This window comes from Oreochromis aureus, linkage group 4 (genome assembly GCF_013358895.1).
Source record: "Oreochromis aureus strain Israel breed Guangdong linkage group 4, ZZ_aureus, whole genome shotgun sequence".
Classification (NCBI taxonomy): Eukaryota; Metazoa; Chordata; class Actinopteri; order Cichliformes; family Cichlidae; genus Oreochromis; species Oreochromis aureus.
In genome coordinates, this window is record NC_052945.1 from 12,469,500 (window position 1) to 12,489,063 (window position 19,564).

The 19,564-nt window shown below is 37.9% G+C and overlaps 1 pseudogene; it reads left to right on the forward strand.

Moving 5' to 3' along the window:
• The first annotated feature begins 1,597 nt into the window (after positions 1-1,597).
• On the forward strand, positions 1,598-16,085 carry LOC116317659 (annotated as a pseudogene).
• Positions 16,086-19,564: the final 3,479 nt, after the last annotated feature.

Sequence of the window (19,564 nt, forward strand, 5' to 3'; positions counted from 1 at the left end):
TCTAGATATGTCGGACAAATGTCCTCTCAGTGCAAGAGTGGTATCCTAACTCTGTCCATTAGCTGTTGTTATTTTTGACTACAGCAATGACTTGTAATCCTCTGTTAAGATGATAAATGATAAACCACTCCTGTCAACAGTTTCAGCACGTAATCTGAGAGGACACTGCAAATTATTCCAAACTTCAAGATACTTTTTCATCTCTGCTCATTCAGTAAAAGTTGAATATAAACTGCTTAAATATAAGCTACTACTATGTTCTTGTAACAAAATTGTCATTTTTCAACAATCATAAATGAAAAACACTCATTTTAAATCTTATTTGTGCAGCTGTTATTTAAGGTCTTACCTGAGGTGCCAACTTTTCTTGTATTACATTTCCAGGAATCATATGTTGCTCTTTTAACTTTTATGGAAAGTACAGCAGCGTGAAATTAGTATCAGATACCAGAGATATGTATACTGTGCAACTATACACCAGTGACATTCTGACGCTTCCCCAACATTAGCACTCAGTCCTGGCTGTCATATCAAAATTAAATTGATGCGACTGCCTATCATAAAATGTGTCAACTGAAATCTGACCCCCAAGTACTTCTCTGGATTTATTGGAGCAGACACTTCACAAACCATGCTGTACACTCTTGCTATGCAGTATTGAATAAACTGTGAACATAATAAGAGTAGTAAATACTGTATTTATAAATCAATTAAAAGTGATGTGTTAAAAATGAAATGACACTATAAGAAAATGCATTAATAGTATATATCTGAATGTATAATATAGTTGAATACAGTTCTATGTAAAAGAAATCAACACTGAAATATTTACAGATTGACTTACCAATACTTAATTAGAATATGTAAAGTTTAGAAATTTTTAATTAATATTTGTTTTTTAGATCCAACAGTATTTTATCTTCTTTATTATAGATGTCAAAATTGACTATAAAATTATGTTTAAAAATATTTTTGGCATTTTTTTGTCTCATGTTTAACAGAACATAATCAAAAATCACAACGTTTCTGTCAATCATAAAGTAACATATAAGTATGTTAATAAGTACTCATGGTATCAGCAATGAGTCGATAACTGTCAAGTAACAAAGTGACAAGCATACTGTACTTTACCAAATCAAGTAACAGCTGTGCTGAGCAGGCGCACTTGAGTATATATAAGCAGCAACTCTGGAAACCCAGTCCAACTGACAGGCATCTGACACAGGTGAGTGTGGTCAATTATTCACTGGTTACCATATTTTAACGGTTTAAACATTCCTGTTAAATATGTTGCTGCTGATTGAGTGTAGTAGCACTTTGGTCAGTCAACTGAATGAATAAATATTTTTACTGAAATATGATGGCTGAAATATTAGACTCAAAGTAGCAAACCAGCTTAATTTTGGCATTTCTTTACATTGTAGCATCTTTACACAAGATACCATTAGTTTTCAGTTGGGATCCAGTGAGGTAAGTGGTTCAATGTAAATGACATTTTCATGATAGAAGATATCTGCTTAAGAAAATTTCAAGAACTCATAAATGGTCACATTGTTTCAATTTATGTCATATATTCAGTCTCCATTAAAGTGCCAACATGAGCACAGATGCGGAGATGGAGCAGTATGGCCCGGCGGCCATTTACCTCCGGAAGCCAGAAAAGGAGAGGATTGAGGCTCAAAACACCCCATTTGATGCCAAGACGGCCTTCTTTGTGACTGATCCTGATGAGCTATATGTCAAGTGTAAACTTATTAAGAGGGATCGTGGTAAAGCCACTGTTGAGACAGAGGGAGGAAAGGTAGGTAAAAATTCTTTCCATTTTACGTCTATATATTTGTCATCCTATCTACGTAAACATTTTTCTGCTATATCTGTACACAACAAACACCCTGTTGATTATTTAAAAATTGCTTTCTATTCAGACGGTCACTGTGAAAGAGGAAGACATCCACCCCAGGAACCCTCCAAAGTTCGATAAGATGGAGGATATGGCAATGATGACACACCTTAACGAGCCATCTGTGCTGTTTAACCTCAAAGAGCGTTTTGCATCATGGATGATCTACGTAAGTTTTTATTTGAAAGTTTATCTAAAAGAAATAAAATGTAAATCAAAAATGTAAGCAACCCTTGTGCTCTCTGATACAGACCTACTCTGGGTTGTTCTGCGTTGTCGTCAATCCCTACAAGTGGCTTCCTGTATATGATGCTACATGTGTAGCAGCATACAGAGGAAAGAAGAGGATTGAGGCTCCACCCCACATCTTCTCCATCTCTGACAATGGCTATCAGTTCATGCTCACTGGTAAGTAGTAGTTACTGTTAAAGTTTGTGAATACAAACTAAAAGATGCCTTAAATGTGAGGTTATTGCTGCAGTTAGATAAAATGCTTTAATGTTTGTATTCCAGATAGGGAGAACCAGTCTGTCCTGATTACGTGAGTATTGCACACATGACTATCTCTAAAACTTGATACAGAGGGTGAATCTTGAAAATATGTCTCTTATACTGTTTCCAGCGGAGAATCTGGTGCAGGAAAGACTGTCAACACCAAACGTGTCATCCAGTACTTTGCAACAATTGCAGCTCTTGGAGCTAAGAAGGAATCATCACCTGGCAAGATGCAGGTAATATTGGTTATTTATGATAGACCCATGTGTGGGTTGAGTTTATGTATTTATCTAATCTTATTATCTCTTCCTGCAGGGCTCCCTGGAGGACCAAATTGTCGCTGCCAACCCTCTGCTGGAGGCCTATGGTAATGCCAAGACTGTGAGAAATGACAACTCCTCTCGTTTTGTAAGTGATTACACAAAGGAGATGCTGTGAAACATGTACCACTCTACCATAGACTGCAATTTTTATAACAATCTGACTGTTTAGGGTAAATTCATCAGAATCCACTTTGGTTCCACTGGAAAACTTGCTTCAGCTGATATTGAAATGTGTAAGTTAAAAGTGTAATTAATTTGTCTATTGTAAGTGCGGGGGGTTGTTTTGTTTTTGCTTTTCTGTATATGTGTGTGCTTGTGTTTTTATGTGTTTTGTTTTGATTAATAAGTGTCCGGAGGCAGCAAAGTGAAGTTCAATTTTGGACACGACAGATGTATTTTAATGGTATTACTGTCTGATGTTGTGTGTGTAGCAGCAGAAGTGGTTACTTACCATATCATCAATAAACACTCGATACTAATCACAAATCCTCATTGTCCCTATAGGGCTAATAAAGGTTGAACAAAGCACCATGTATACTATAATTATTTTGAAAATGGCTTGAAATCTAAGGATTACAATTTACATTCCTTGAAAGAGGAATTTTTACCTAAATGTTTAGGTACTAAAAAACCATTTAAGTGGTGGTGAAAAGTATTTGTAATGTAATAGACAGGAATATTCAGCAAATATTACTTTTAGCTAATACCGCAACTGCTTTTTTGGTTTATTTTATTTTTATAGAAAGGCTGTGTAATTACTACCAACTACACATTCATTTGTTTACTGAATATTCTGTGGGGCTGTATTTCTGCTTCTTCTTGACTTGATGCACAAGTGATGCTCTGGAAAAGATTTTTGTGATAATCCTAAATTTTCTCATTGTTATTTGTTATTATTAGATCTGCTGGAGAAGTCCCGTGTTACCTTCCAGTTGTCTGCTGAGAGGAGCTACCACATTTTCTATCAGCTGATGACAGGCCACAAGCCTGAGCTCCTGGGTATGACAACTCATCTTTTATTATATTAATTCACAGGCAGTCTAATTTAAATTAAAATTTTGAATTAAAATTTTATTTGCTAATAAAATTAATGGATTTAACTTCTGCTTTCAGAGGCTCTGCTGATCACGACCAACCCCTATGACTACCCAATGATCAGTCAGGGCGAAATCACTGTCAAGAGCATCAATGATGTGGAGGAGTTCATTGCAACAGATGTAAAAATACATTTCACTTTCACAAACAATATTATACTTAAGCATAAATCTGTATTTTTTTTTTTTAGACTATTTCATGATTTCACGCTTTTTTCTTACAGACTGCTATTGACATCTTGGGCTTTAGTGGTGATGAGAAGTTAAGCATCTACAAGCTGACTGGTGCTGTGATGCATCATGGCAACATGAAATTCAAGCAGAAGCAGCGTGAAGAGCAGGCTGAACCTGATGGCACTGAGGGTAAATAATAAAATAATTGCATTCTCATAATGTAAGTTTTCTAGTGTTGACAATGTGTGTGACATACATTTCATGAATATTTATTGGGCTCACTGTTTAATTCAAAACAGTGGCAGACAAAATCTCCTATCTGATGGGCCTGAACTCGGCTGACATGCTGAAAGCTTTGTGCTACCCAAGAGTCAAGGTCGGCAATGAGTTTGTGACCAAAGGTCAGACCGTCCCACAGGTAATTAAAAAAAATATCTAATCTAATCTAATCTAATAACATTAGATTTATAACTGATTATATTATAGCTGTATTTAAGATTGCCTGTTTAATGATAAATTCTCTTCTTCCAGGTCAACACTGCTGTCTCAATTCAATTCAATTCAATTCAATTTTATTTATATAGCGCCAAATCACAACAAAAGTCGCCTCAAGGCGCTTTATATTGTACAGTAGATAGCACAATAATAAATACAGAGAAAAACCCAACAATCATATGACCCCCTATGAGCAAGCACTTTGGCGACAGTGGGAAGGAAAAACTCCCTTTAACAGGAAGAAACCTCCGGCAGAACCAGGCTCAGGGGGGCGGCCATCTGCTGCGACCGGTTGGGGTGAAAGAAGGAAAACAGGATAAAGACATGCTGTGGAAGAGAGACAGAGATTAATAACAGATATGATTCGATGCAGAGAGGTCTATTAGCACATAGTGAGTGAGAAAGGTGACTGGAAGGAAAAACTCAATGCATCATGGGAATCCCGGCAGCCCACGTCTATTGCAGCATAACTAAGGGAGGATTCAGGGTCACCTGGTCCAGCCCTAACTATATGCTTTAGCAAAAGGAAAGTTTTAAGCCTAATCTTGAAAGTAGAGATAGTGTCTGTCTCCGAATCCAAACTGGAAGTTGGTTCCACAGAAGAGGGGCCTGAAAACTGAAGGCTCTGCCTCCCATTCTACTTTTAAATACTCTAGGAACAACAAGTAGGCCTGCAGTGCAAGAGCGAAGTGCTCTAATAGGGTGATATGGTACTACAAGGTCATTAAGATAAGATGGGGCCTGATTATTTAAGACCTTGTATGTGAGGAGCAGGATTTTGAATTCAATTCTGGATTTAACAGGAAGCCAATGAAGGAAGCCAAAACAGGAGAAATATGCTCTCTCTTTCTAGTCCCTGTCAGTACCCTTGCTGCAGCATTTTGGATTAGCTGAAGGCTTTTCAGCGAGTTTTTAGGACATCCTGATAATAAAGAATTACAGTAGTCCAGCCTGGAAGTAATAAATGCATGAACTAGTTTTTCAGCATCACTCTGAGACAGGATATTTCTAATTTTAGAGATGTTGCGCAAATGGAAGAAAGCAGTCTTACATATTTGTTTAATATGTGCGTTGAAGGACATGTCCTGGTCAAAATGACTCAAGGTTCCTCACAGCATTACTGGAGGCCAAGGTAATGCCATCCAGAGTAAGAATCTGCTTAGATACCATATTTCTAAGATTTTCAGGGCCGAGTACAATAACCTCAGTTTTATCTGAATTAAGAAGCAGAAAGTTAGCGGCCATCCAGGTCTTTATGTCTTTAAGACATTCCTGCAGTTTAACTAATTGGTCTGTGATACCTGGCTTCATGGATAGATAGAGCTGCGTGTCATCTGCATAGCAGTGAAAATTTCTCGGCTTTGTGCAAATCTGTCTATGAGAAAATGTTCTTGTGGATGGTTGTGCGTATCAATGAGATGCTGGACACAAAGCAACCCTGACAATTCTTCATTGGAGTGCTGGATATCGCTGGATTTGAGATCTTTGATGTGAGCAGTAAAAATTATCCAAGTAGATTTAAAAGAAAAATAACATTTTGGCATGAATTTAAATACCTTTCTTTAATTACAGTTCAACAGCTTGGAGCAACTCTGCATCAACTTCACCAATGAGAAACTGCAACAGTTCTTCAACCATCACATGTTTGTCCTGGAGCAAGAGGAATACAAGAAAGAGGGCATTCAATGGGAGTTCATTGACTTTGGTATGGACTTGGCTGCCTGCATTGAGCTTATTGAGAAGGTAAGAAGCTGTCCTGGAAGAAATGTACATGTGGGTGTATGTCACCTTCAAAAAACAATAATATACAGGGCTCTAAACTAACTTTTTGCCACGGTTGCACCGGTGCGCCTAACTTTTTAAAGTTACAGTGTCCAGCATCTCATTGATACGCACAACCATCCACAAGAACATTTTCTCATGGACAGATTTGCACAAAGCCGAGACAGCAGTGTTGACCTGGAAGAAGAGAATTTATCATTAAACAGGCAATCTTGAATACAGCTATAATATAATCAGTTATAAATCTAATGTTATTAGATTAGATTAGATTAGATTAGATTAGATTAGATTAGATTAGATTAGGTGCAAAAGTTAGGCGCACTCAAATTTTTCAACCACATCGCTTAACACCGCAGTTTTACATGTGAGACAATATTGACAATATTGATTTGTAAATGATTAACTAACAATCTTGTACTTAAAGTGCTTTGGCACTCTTTGGCAATATTGTAGAAAATGTTAAACTTAATCATCATCTCGGCCTCCTCTGACGACCTGTTTGCTGTTGCCTGCCTCTGAAAGGCAGTGGGGAGAGAGGACACTTGGGCAGTGCATTTATTGCAGCATATAATGTGTTTTCTGGATACACTGTGCTTTTTCAGCATTCAAAGACTGATGGCACCGTGTCAGAGCACTGGCTATGAATTTCAGACGGTTCAGGCCTTAACTTAACAAAAAAGTTATCAATAGTTCTTTTCATCTTTTCTTATTACCCACAGCTACATCCACTTCTGTCAGGCCTAGGCCGCTCACTAGCGCTGGGTATCATCACTGATTTCTATAATCCATTCGATTCCGGTTCTTAAAGTCCTGATTCGATTCAATTTAGCCTCAGACAGTCAGAAATATTATAATTCTGATCATTTATCAGTACTGATACATGTGAGACTTCATCAGAATTGTGAACATCACAGCAGATGCCTTTGTGTGAAAGTAACTGAGAAAAAACACAGAAAAACATGAAGGAGATTTTCCTGGCCTGGCTTTTTATAGCAGATAACCTTAAAAATATTCTGCAATATTCTGCAATTTTGCATAATTTTAAAAATTTCTTCAGTATTGAACAGCAGAAATTAGGCTTTCTAGTCCGAGGTCATTTAAGTAAAAAAAGAAAAAAAAGAAAAAGAAAAGAAAAAGACAGCGGCCGACAGCGCTGTAAACAACGGTAAACTGATGGGTAATAAGCGAATGAATAATGCAGAAAACAGAGATTTGAAACGGGAAACTGTTCTTGAAGTATACAGAGAAAGAGAGAGCTGTGCATGAAGTGTGATTTTTATCGTGGTGGAAGCAAAACAGCACAAGTAAGAGGGAATTCATCACGACATTTATCAAATGTGAAGCGTAGTTTGCTGCTTCTTTTGCTGCTGGCTCGGTGAATTTTGGTTAGAGACAGACAAAACCTGCAGCTCAGAATCTAGCGCAAAAAGACGTAAACACAGAGCAGACCCCTCTCCGACGGCGTGTCCGTGTCCGTCTACGTGCCATCGGGTGAGAAAGCTGAGAAAGAGAAAGCTGATTCTGATGCGTCGGGTCCGCGCTCTGTATTTACGTCTTTGTGTGGAGTCAGTTTACCTGCTCTCGTTTGCTGTTTGGTGGTTGTTGAAATAGTTTTGTGAGCTCTAACCTGCAAATCTGGCGTTTCTGGCAAAATACATTTATATTTAAAGTCGATTCATGATATCACTTTATTCAAGCTACTCACCTCTCTCTATCCACCTGCACTTTCAACTGGACCATGGCCAATCAGAGAGGCCCTGCCCCTGACTATCTCTGATTGGTTTAGACCACGGTAGGGGCATAATGTGTGTCTGTTGTTGACCACACGGAGAGTTGCAGAGATTTTTTTTAGTCGCACCATTGAAAAATTTGGTCGCACTCTAGAGCCCTGATATAATATGTGACATTTTCTCAGCCAATGGGCATCTTCTCCATCCTTGAAGAGGAGTGCATGTTCCCCAAGGCCTCTGACACAACTTTCAAGAACAAGCTGCACGATCAGCATCTTGGAAAGAGCAAGGGCTTTGAGAAGCCAAAGCCTGCAAAGGGAAAGGCTGAGGCACACTTCGCTCTGGTTCACTATGCTGGTACAGTGGACTACAATATCACTGGCTGGCTAGACAAGAACAAGGACCCACTGAATGAATCAGTTGTTCAGCTCTACCAGAAGTCTTCAAACAAACTGCTGTGCTTCCTGTATGCAGCTCATGCCTCAACTGATGGTAAGAAATACGAGTAATCAGGAACTCCATTATCCAGTACATGTCGTATGCAATTGTCTATTCTGCATCTGTCTATTCTGAATACTGCAGAATAATATGTATAGTTTGAAAATATATAGAACTGTAATTATAAGACAGTGACCAACATGACTTAAATAGGCAAATTTGAAACATTTACTATAAGAAAGGTAAAGGTAATGTATTTATAGATTTTAGATGAGGGACATTCAGTTTATATTCATACTGGCTCTGTGGCTCTATTTTAAGTTAATTACTGCTTTAGGCAGGGTATTTAGTTATTAAAGCACTACACCTTTAAAATATTTATGCAGTTTCACTATTCAAATTTACTGTTTATGAAAACAGAGGAAGCTGGTGGTGGTGGCAAGAAGGGTGGTAAGAAGAAGGGTGGTTCCTTCCAGACTGTCTCTGCACTTTTCAGAGTATGTATAGATTTATTTTTTAAGATATCAATTTAAAATCTTATATTTAAATATTATTAAACTATTATCTAATGATGTTGATCTACAGGAGAATCTGGCCAAGCTGATGACCAACTTAAGGAGCACTCATCCTCACTTTGTCCGTTGCCTGATTCCCAATGAGACAAAGACCCCAGGTAAAACACCCCAAAGTCCCACTAACCGCAAAAATGACCAACTGACATAAATAAAGTTTTGAAACTTCATAAATTTCTGACTCTCAGGTCTTATGGAGAACGCCCTGGTCATCCACCAGCTGAGGTGTAACGGTGTACTGGAGGGCATCAGAATCTGCAGAAAGGGTTTCCCCAGCAGAATCCTCTATGGTGACTTCAAGCAGAGGTGACAGCACATTACTGTATTAGACAGCAGAAATGATTTCATTGTTGTTGTAAAGGACAAACTTGAATATGATGGAAGAAAAATCCAAGTAAAAACATGATTCTCTCTTGAAGATACAAAGTGTTGAATGCCAGTGTCATCCCTGAGGGACAGTTCATTGACAACAAGAAAGCTTCAGAGAAGCTGCTTGGCTCCATTGATATTGACCACACACAGTACAAGTTTGGGCACACTAAGGTACACATTATTATTATTAATATCATTATATTAATGGGTTTAAAAAAATAAACACTGCCAGGTTGCACCTGTACCAAAAAAAAGGTGTTTTTCAAAGCTGGTCTGCTCGGCACTCTTGAGGAAATGAGAGATGAAAAACTGGCTGAGCTGGTGACCATGACTCAGGCTCTCTGCAGAGGATACCTCATGAGGAGAGAGTTTGTTAAGATGATGGAGAGGAGGTAACATTATTGTAATAGTAGTGTCTTTTCTTTTCCCTAAAAGTACTACTACACTACTACCTACTACACTAAAAATAACACTTTTATATTTGTTTTTTTGTTTGTTTGTTTGTTTTTTTAGAGATTCACTCTACACCATCCAGTACAACATCCGTTCTTTCATGAATGTCAAGAACTGGCCATGGCTGAAAGTGTACTTCAAGATCAAGCCTCTTCTGAAGAGTGCTGAGACTGAGAAGGAGCTCCAGAACATGAAGGAGAACTATGAGAAGATGCAGACAGACCTGGCTACTGCTCTGGCCAAGAAGAAGGAACTGGAAGAGAAGATGGTCGCCCTGCTGCAGGAGAAGAATGACCTGCAACTTCAAGTGGCTGCAGTAAGTAGGAAACCAAAGTATGACAATATTTATTTCATGTATACAGGTTAGGTATTAAAAGGCTGCATACCTAACTCATCCTCTGTCTCCACTGTTCTTTAGTTACTTACTTACAGTTAAGACTTAATTAGCAAATCCAATATCCATTACAACAAATTATTACTGATAAGATTTTACTGTCTGTTCACTGTGTACTATAGGAAGTTGAGAATCTCTCTGATGCTGAAGAAAGGTGTGAGGGGCTCATTAAGAGCAAGATCCAGCTCGAGGCCAAACTCAAAGAGACAAGTGAGAGACTGGAGGATGAAGAGGAAATCAATGCTGAGCTGACTGCTAAGAAGAGGAAGCTGGAGGATGAATGCTCTGAGCTAAAGAAGGACATTGATGACTTGGAGCTCACCTTGGCCAAAGTGGAGAAGGAGAAACATGCCACAGAAAACAAGGTTCAGTTCATTTTGATTGTATTCTTAGTTCAATTAAAATATGTAATATTGCTCTTTGACTAGACACCTAAATGTTCAAATATTCAGCAAGTTGTGGAAGAAAATGAAACTTAATATATACACATTATTTCAGGTGAAAAACCTGACAGAGGAGATGGCATCTCAAGATGAGTCAATTGCCAAGTTAACCAAGGAGAAGAAAGCCTTACAAGAGGCCCATCAGCAAACACTGGATGATCTCCAGGCAGAGGAGGACAAAGTCAACACTCTGACCAAGTCCAAGACAAAGCTGGAACAGCAAGTTGATGATGTAAGAAAACAGCATCTGAAAATAAAGGAGATTTCTTTCTTTTTTTTATATTTTATATTATTATGGATCATTCAATTGGAAACATATGTAACTATTTTTAAATAAGCTTGAAGGCTCATTGGAGCAAGAGAAGAAGCTCCGCATGGACCTTGAGAGAGCCAAGAGGAAGCTGGAGGGAGATCTGAAACTGGCCCAGGAATCCATAATGGATCTGGAGAATGACAAGCAGCAGTCTGACGAGAAAATCAAGAAGTAAAAAAAAAAGTTACTGATAAAGTTCCTACACTTGCATTCAGAAGAGCCACAGAGCTGTCAGAGTCATTTCTTTTTTTTTCTCCACTTACAGGAAGGACTTTGAAATCAGCCAACTTCTCAGCAAGATTGAGGATGAGCAGTCTCTTGGTGCTCAGCTTCAGAAGAAGATCAAAGAACTCCAAGTACCATTATTTTAGGTGAATATTATGTTCAGTGAAACTAAAACTTGTCAACTCAGTAAGACTTTGTGGTGTTATTACCATAAAGGCTCGTATTGAGGAGCTGGAAGAGGAGATTGAGGCTGAGAGGGCAGCTCGGGCTAAGGTAGAGAAGCAGAGAGCCGACCTCTCCAGGGAGCTTGAAGAGATCAGCGAGAGGCTCGAGGAAGCTGGTGGAGCAACAGCTGCTCAGATTGAGATGAACAAGAAGCGAGAGGCTGAGTTCCAGAAACTGCGTTGTGATCTTGAAGAATCAACTCTGCAGCATGAAGCTACTGCAGCAGCTCTCCGTAAGAAGCAGGCTGACACTGTTGCAGAGCTCGGAGAGCAGATCGACAACCTCCAGCGTGTCAAACAGAAGCTGGAGAAGGAGAAGAGCGAGTACAAGCTGGAGATTGATGACCTGTCCAGCAATATGGAGGCTGTCACTAAAGCAAAGGTATAAGGTCATAAACGTTCTAATATCTTCATGCTCCTAATTTTGTGTTAAAGTTTTGTGTAACGCTCAATGAATAAGGGCCAATTCACTGTTATAAATTTCCTTGTGGTATATATGCCCAAAACCTTTTCCTACTAACTGTAACATTTTTAAGCAAACTAAAAGTAAATACAAGTATGTTAATTCTTTCAAGAAATCTTTGAGGTAAAAATTGTTGAAAACATTGTTTTCAAACATGATTTAGCATTTGGTTAAGTTTAGATCCTTGCAAACTTTAAACTCAAAGATTACGCATGACTCACAAAACATTTCATACCACAGTAACTGACATTTATTTTTTACATTTTTATTCTTGTTATGCTGCTGGTAGGGCAACTTGGAGAAAATGTGCAGAACTCTAGAGGATCAGCTAAGTGAGCTGAAAGCCAAAAATGATGAGAATGTTCGCCAGCTGAATGACATTAATGCCCAGAAGGCAAGACTACAAACAGAGAATGGTAAGTGACCAATATTTACAACCAATCTGTGGCTAAAAAGAAAAGAGCTCTCTCACCAACTTGAGGAGAAAGAAGCTCTGATTTCCCAGCTGACCAGGGGCAAGCAAGCCTTCACTCAGCAGATTGAGGAGCTTAAGAGGCATGTTGAGGAGGAAGTAAAGGTAGATTTTAAAGTAACAATATCTAGAAAATTCTGAAAAATATTTAGTGAAGCCTGACCAACACATATATAATATATGTGCATATGTATATATATCTGACTGCACTCCTTAAAACTGGAAAAGAATTACACTGACACTGACAGGTTAAGGTGCCCAGGAACAGTCCCTTAGTTATCAGCCCTATTCTCTTGCCATTTAGTCAATTCATAAAATGAAAAACTGTCAAATGAAAATATAGAACTTCCTTATTTCGCTGTGTACAGTACAAGTCTGACATTTACATTTCCTTGAATTTAATGTACTTAACGCTATATTTTAGCCCAAGAACGCCCTGGCTCATGCTGTTCAGTCAGCACGCCATGACTGTGATCTGCTCAGAGTGTTGCAGATTGCCCAGCCCCTGCAAGAGGCTGAGGAATCCATTGAGGCTGTGAACTCCAAGTGTGCCTCACTGGAGAAGACCAAGCAGAGGCTGCAGGGTGAGGTGGAGGACCTCATGATTGATGTGGAGAGAGCTAATGCTCTGGCTGCCAACCTTGACAAGAAGCAGAGGAACTTTGATAAGGTAAAGTTTTAAACATAACTAATATGATAAGAAGAGGGATACACCCATAATAGCAACTAACTGAATAACCTATATAAACCTAGGTCGTAGCAGAATGGAAGCAGAAGTATGAGGAGAGCCAGGCAGAGCTGGAAGGAGCACAAAAGGAGGCTCGTTCTCTCAGCACTGAGTTATTCAAGATGAAGAACTCATATGAAGAGGCTCTGGATCATCTTGAGACCATGAAGAGAGAGAACAAGAACCTGCAGCGTATGCTTATCTTGCTATAGATCATATGGATATGATGCTAATGTTTATATTCATTTACAGCTTATGTTGTGGCAAAAACATTTGTATATATCAGCTCCAAGTACTCTAACTCTTGGCTGTGTTTGCTCTGTAGAGGAGATCTCAGATCTGACTGAGCAGATTGGTGAGACCGGAAAGAGCATCCATGAGCTGGAAAAGGCCAAGAAGACTGTTGAGACTGAGAAGTCTGAAATTCAGACAGCTCTGGAGGAAGCTGAGGTAATGTATTTTATAAAAATGTACTTTGTTTTTATTCAAATTTATAAAAGTATCCCTTCTCCAGTTTATGTTGCAATAACATTTTTTTTTAACAAAACTCTTTAAATCATTTAAAGGGAACTTTGGAGCACGAGCAGGCCAAGATCCTTCGTGTTCAGCTTGAGCTAAACCAGGTCAAAAGTGAGATTGACAGAAAGCTGGCAGAGAAGGATGAGGAGATGGAGCAGATCAAGAGGAACAGCCAGAGGGTGATTGACTCCATGCAGAGCACTCTTGATGCTGAGGTCAGGAGCAGGAATGATGCCCTGAGAGTCAAGAAGAAGATGGAGGGAGACCTGAATGAGATGGAGATTCAGCTGAGCCATGCCAACAGACAGGCTGCTGAGGCCCAGAAACAACTGAGGAATGTCCAAGGACAGCTCAAGGTGAGTTGGTAGATGCTTTTGTCTCAATTAACTAGTAAGACACAGTAAATTGTATTTCTTTGTTTGTATTGTTGTTTGCTTATTAACAGGATGCCCAACTGCACCTTGATGATCCTCTCAGAGGACAGGAAGACATGAAGGAGCAGGTCGCCATGGTGGAGCGCAGAAATGGTCTGATGATAGCTGAGATTGAGGAGCTGAGAGCCGCTCTGGAGCAGACAGAGAGAGGACGCAAAGTAGCTGAGCAGGAGTTGGTTGATGCTAGTGAGCGTGTTGGACTGCTTCACTCTCAGGTTTTTTTGTTTGTATCACTCATTATAATATAACAAAAATTCTTTATACATATTTTTCTTTGCATGTCTGAACCAGAATTAACACACTTAAGGATTAGGGAACAAAAAACATAATATAATACAGAATTAAACTGCAGGTTAATAAATAAACCAATAATAAAATAAATGCCTAACCATTAAAAAACATAAATGCTGTTGTTGATATTATGATGAGACTAGTTTATCGATTCTGATATATTCTACATATGTAGATTCTTGATATAGCCTCCAATATTTAACCCAAAATATATTTTTCTTGCTTCATTCAGAACACCAGTCTTTTGAACACCAAGAAGAAGCTGGAGTCTGACCTTGTCCAGGTTCAGGGTGAGGTGGATGATGCAGTTCAAGAAGCAAGAAATGCTGAGGAGAAGGCCAAAAAGGCTATCACTGATGTAAGTTAGTACTTTACAAGCCTTCTTTTCTTTTCAAATTTCTTGTTCATGCTTGATCAGTAATCCCAATACCACCCATAATTTCAGGCTGCCATGATGGCTGAGGAGCTGAAGAAGGAGCAGGACACCAGTGCTCACCTGGAGAGGATGAAGAAGAACCTGGAGGTCACAGTCAAGGACCTGCAGCACCGTCTGGATGAGGCAGAGAACCTCGCCATGAAGGGTGGCAAGAAGCAGCTCCAGAAACTGGAGTCCAGGGTACAAACTATACACAGTGCTAAAATTAGTTTCACAATGGAAGTCTACCTTTGTGTAGACATGTTCTTTTGCCCTCAGCGAGACTTCGTTTTTCTTGTAATTTAATTAATTATGATTTAATTAATTTACTTATTTTCTTTTTTTTTGTTATTTATTTATATCTTATGTATCTTTATTACTTAGTTTTGGTGTACAGCACTTTGCGTCAACTATGGTTGTTTTAAAGTGCTTTATAAATAAAGATGATGACGATGAAGTAGAATTAAGACACTTTTATTTCTGTGCTTTACTATGACAATAATAATGTAGCTACATTTTTTTTTTATTATATTATATTCTTTTATCAAATTCCAGGTGCGTGAACTGGAAGCTGAACTGGAAGCTGAGCAGCGACGTGGAGCTGATGCCATTAAAGGAGTCCGGAAATATGAGAGGAGAGTGAAAGAGCTCACCTACGAGGTAATTAATTATCTAACTAAAAATGATCTCATTTATTGTGCCAATTCCTTTGACTTACAATCCTAATTGTTTAGACTGAGGAGGACAAGAAGAACATCGCAAGACTTCAGGATCTGGTCAACAAGCTGCAGCTCAAAGTCAAGGCTTACAAGAAACAGGCTGAGGAGGCTGTGAGTCAACTACAATTATATGACAAATTTCCTTCAGCTTGGTTCATAGCATGACCATTGACTCCCCTATAACTAAGTCAGTATCTCTGTAAATCCTTACAGGAGGAGCAGGCAAACACTCACATGTCCAGGCTCAGGAAGGTCCAGCATGAGCTGGAGGAAGCTCAGGAGCGTGCTGAGATTGCTGAGTCCCAGGTCAACAAGTTGAGAGCCAAGAGCCGTGACACTGGAAAGGTAGCAACTTCTGTCCAAATATACAAAAAAAAAAAAATTGTGCTCATCATTATAAGTGACACACATTGTCATGTTTTGTGCCGTTAAGCAAACATTATTAAAACAAGATATGTTAAAACAAATAACTTTTGTCAAATAACTTTTAAAACCTCTGATTAACTCTCTTTTTTTGTTTGTTTGTTATTTCAGAGTGAGTCTGCTGAATAAGACACACTTGAATGAAGCTATTCAACAGATTTCATAAAATATGAATCATCTGTTGGATGCTTTTTATGCTGCAAACTTAAATAAATGTTTTGAAAATGACTCATTCATTTTATTGTTTCTTTGCTTTCATAAAATAATGTTTAGAATGTAAATGTAATCGTTAAAGAGGGAGCTATTAAAAGTAATAAATAAAAAGCCATACTGAATTGCTTAGCCACTTAGTAACACTTTTGAAAAGGAGTATCCAGAAGGAATGTTTATTAGCTCTACAGATAGCCATATAATGCAGAAAATATCTAAAAAGCAACAGCTGCTGCAACCAGTATTTTATGTGAAAGATATGTAACAGGCCAGACCTACCTGTGGATTAACCAAAGGTTTTTAAAGTGTATTTTTTATGATAAATCAAATAATAAATACATAAGTATACATAAATTAAAGAAATAAATCAATGAATTTGAAAAGAAATTTAATGTTTGTTAATTAAACGAGTTACTGTTACTAAAAGATTCTCAGTAAAAGTTCCTATAGTGTCTTGCTTTTATATAGATCTAGTGAGCTAGGTGGCTTATTAAAAGTGACACATTTAGACACAAACCATTTGCTAAGAACTGGTCAAATTTATCATATTTTAAAATCTCCACTAAAGTACCAACATGAGCTAAAACCGCAAAAGAAGCGCGTATTCTAGGAAAAGTGGTTGCAGGAGGTGAGCTGGCTTCAAATAAATGATGAACGCACAGAGATGTGGTGCAGAATATGCCGTGAAAATCCCACTCTAGCGGACAAAAACAGTGCCTTTTATATGTACGCAAACATACGTTGCAACTTCTTATCTGGTGCGCGTCTTTTATTTTGATAGCGAATGCGCACCTGCGGACCACTTATGTGCACCCTTGTCTATAACCCTTGTAAACACCTCTTTGTATATCAAATTGCATTTAAATTTACTTCTACACTTTACATTAACTAGCTGTTACTACAGTGCACATCTAGCACAAAAGGAGGGGTCTGACTCAGAACACCCCATTTGAGGCCAAAACAACCTTCTTTATAACTGATCCCGATGAGCTGCATGTCGAGTATAAACCGATTAAAAGAAATGGTGGCAAAGCCACTGCTGAGACAGTGAAAAGAAAACAGTTAAAAGTTGTATTTTATTTTATTTACAATATTTTATTGTGAATATATTTTTCTTAAACTTTCAGAACTTTAGTTTTTGAACACTAACAAAAAGCTGATAGCGTACTTGTCAGCCTGAGCTGTGATATGATGATCTATATAAACTGTACATGAATGGATGGTAGGGTTTGGGAATAATTAGTGTTTTTCATTGTTCATGGGTGTTGTATCTCACAGCTGAGTGAACTAGAAGATGAAACTAAGCTGAGATGTGGAGCTGAGTCAATTCCCTTTTACTTACAGTTTGTAATCTGTTTAGACTGAGGAGGAGAAGAAGAATGTGACCAAGCTTCAGGATCTTGCCATCAAACTACAGTACTGTATCTTGTTCTTTGTACTGTATCTTCCAAGTCAAAAACCTGATTTATGAGTAAAGTTACAATTTAATCACACTTATGTTTGTTGAAAAGTGTACACTACTGATCCATAATACAGTTTAAGTGCAATTTGGCTCTATGTTTCTTAATTCAGTTATAAAATCACTTAAAATAGAAGCTCGCCATTAACAATTTTACCTATTCTGTGAAACGAAATTCTGATTTGTGCAAAACATTCAATGCATAGACACAGCTAACAAGCCCCAAAGGCAAAAGAAAAAGAAAAGAAAATTTCAAATGTAATTTTAAACATACACTCATGTTTAAGAAATCGCTTCAGAATCAGTGTAGACTGAAGACTCAACCTATACTGGGGCATAAAGTTTTCTTCTATTATCCAAAATAAAAATATCAGTGTGTCACTGCAGTAAAACCACACAGGAAACTGTAAGAGAGGGGGAAACAATTTTAATACCAAATATAAAAAAGGACTTTATCAAAGTTTACAAAATGTAAATGAATAAGTTAAAAAAAAAAAAAATCATAACCTTCACAGCATTTTTTTTTTTTTTTTTTTTTTGCCAAATCTTCACTTTTAATTATTTTTCCTGTAACAATTTCAGTTTTCACCTATAGTTTTCATGTTACCCTACTACAGGCTACAGTTATGATATATGTGTGATAATGTATCAGATACCAGTTTTCTAATTAACCATTTACAACAAGGGCTCCTCTGGAGGGGAGGAAGAAGAACCTAAAGCTCAAGAAGGAGCTCCAAAAATCATGGATGTTTTTATTGTTCGTTTAGAGTGAAAGGGCTTACCTACTACATAATTTATGCTGTATGCACATAGCAAAAATTAAATTTAGTTATGCAAATTTAAATAGGATTTGTCAAAGCTGGAACCATTAACTTTCCTGTAACAAAGTGACTATAACTTTAAAACTTTCACAGGATGACCAACACTTACTTGTCCAGGCTCTGAAAAGTCCCACTTGAGCTCAAGGAAGCCAGGGAATGCTCTGACATTTCTAAGATCCAGGTTTGAGTACCCGGTCAACAGGCTGAGAGCCAAGAGCAGTGATGCTGGCAAGGGAGCTTATAATTGCATTAGAATTGTTCACACATACTTTGTTGGCTAAAAGCTAAAAAATGACTAAAAGATTTGAGTCTGACTAATACCACCGTGGATTAATCATTTTATTAGTTAATATAGTGAAACAAATTTTAAGCATTTCACAATTTCCTAGCAAGCTTCCAAGAAGTGTTTTTTGTTGTTTTCCAATTTACTATTTTTAGAAGAACTAAATAAACAGAAAGTAATAAAGTTCTGTAATTAAAACATTCCCAACAGCGACCACTGTCAGACCAACATTTAAGAAGATGTTAGGACTTAACGGGGACTCAACGGCACTTGTAACAGTGAAACACTTGCTGTTCTGGAATGACAATTAGCTTAGTATAAGCTGAAAACCATTGCAAGAATCCAAGTACTCTCTTGTGGCTACTTGTTGGCCAGTATTGTCAATGCTATGAAAGCTCAGCAGTATGACGGCAAATTAATAGGAATCCTAACAGTCCTCTAAATTTATGACCAGTATTTGTTGCCAACTTAGCCTGCTTGTAAACACAGTGCTGAGTGACCTATTTTAAATGAATCCAGCTTTCATCAAAGGTCACACAGGCCAATAGTAATTGAAGTGCTCCTATGAGGTTTGGTAATAAGAAGAAGACAAAGAACTTTATGAATGTTTGTAAAATGATTGATAACTATTACAGTATTACTCAACATTATATTATCTTTGAAGAGTATAATGTAAGACAGTTATTTTCTTATTTCTTTATTTTTATTTGTGGCACAGCTGCTACAATAGAAACTACAATGTGAAGGACATGGCTATAACTCAATATTGTATACAGAAGGCTACAGGAGGCATGCAGGAAGTATTAATTAGAGGCAGTTAAAGGAGCTTTTGTGCTTGGCACCAGAGGAGGCACAGGTGTTCCAAGCCCCTGGACAGATTGTATTCATGAGATCATATTAC